We start from the raw sequence: 494 nt of genomic DNA on the forward strand, positions 1-494 counted from the left end.
AATGCAGTTCCAATCAAAATTCCAATTTGGTTTTACAGAACTTGATAAGTTGATTAGTAAGTTAACTTGGAAGAGAATTTTGGAAAAACTTTTGGAAAAATCCCCAGTTATAATGATAATGCCCTGACAGGTATTAAAATATACTATAAAACTATTTCGATTAAAAACATGTGGTATTGGTTCAAAACTAGATAAGCATTAATAGAACAGAATAGAGAGCAAAGAATTACACTCATCATATATGGGAGTTTAGCATGTGATATGATGGCATTTTAAATAATTAAGGAAAAGATAGACTACTTAATAACTGGTATTAGACATGGCTCTTTATATGGGGGAAGTAAGACAGATTGCTCTCTCACACCAAAAAACCTCACGCTTTATCTTACGGAAACATAACTTTCAGATGGATTCAAGAGTTACACATTTAAAATTTACCAAAAATAGAAAAGTATTAATATATATTATTCAACATAAAGGAAAAACCCAGTTCT

Source organism: Mirounga leonina, unplaced genomic scaffold (genome assembly GCF_011800145.1).
Source record: "Mirounga leonina isolate KUSES-001 unplaced genomic scaffold, KU_Mleo_1.0 Mir_151, whole genome shotgun sequence".
Classification (NCBI taxonomy): Eukaryota; Metazoa; Chordata; class Mammalia; order Carnivora; family Phocidae; genus Mirounga; species Mirounga leonina.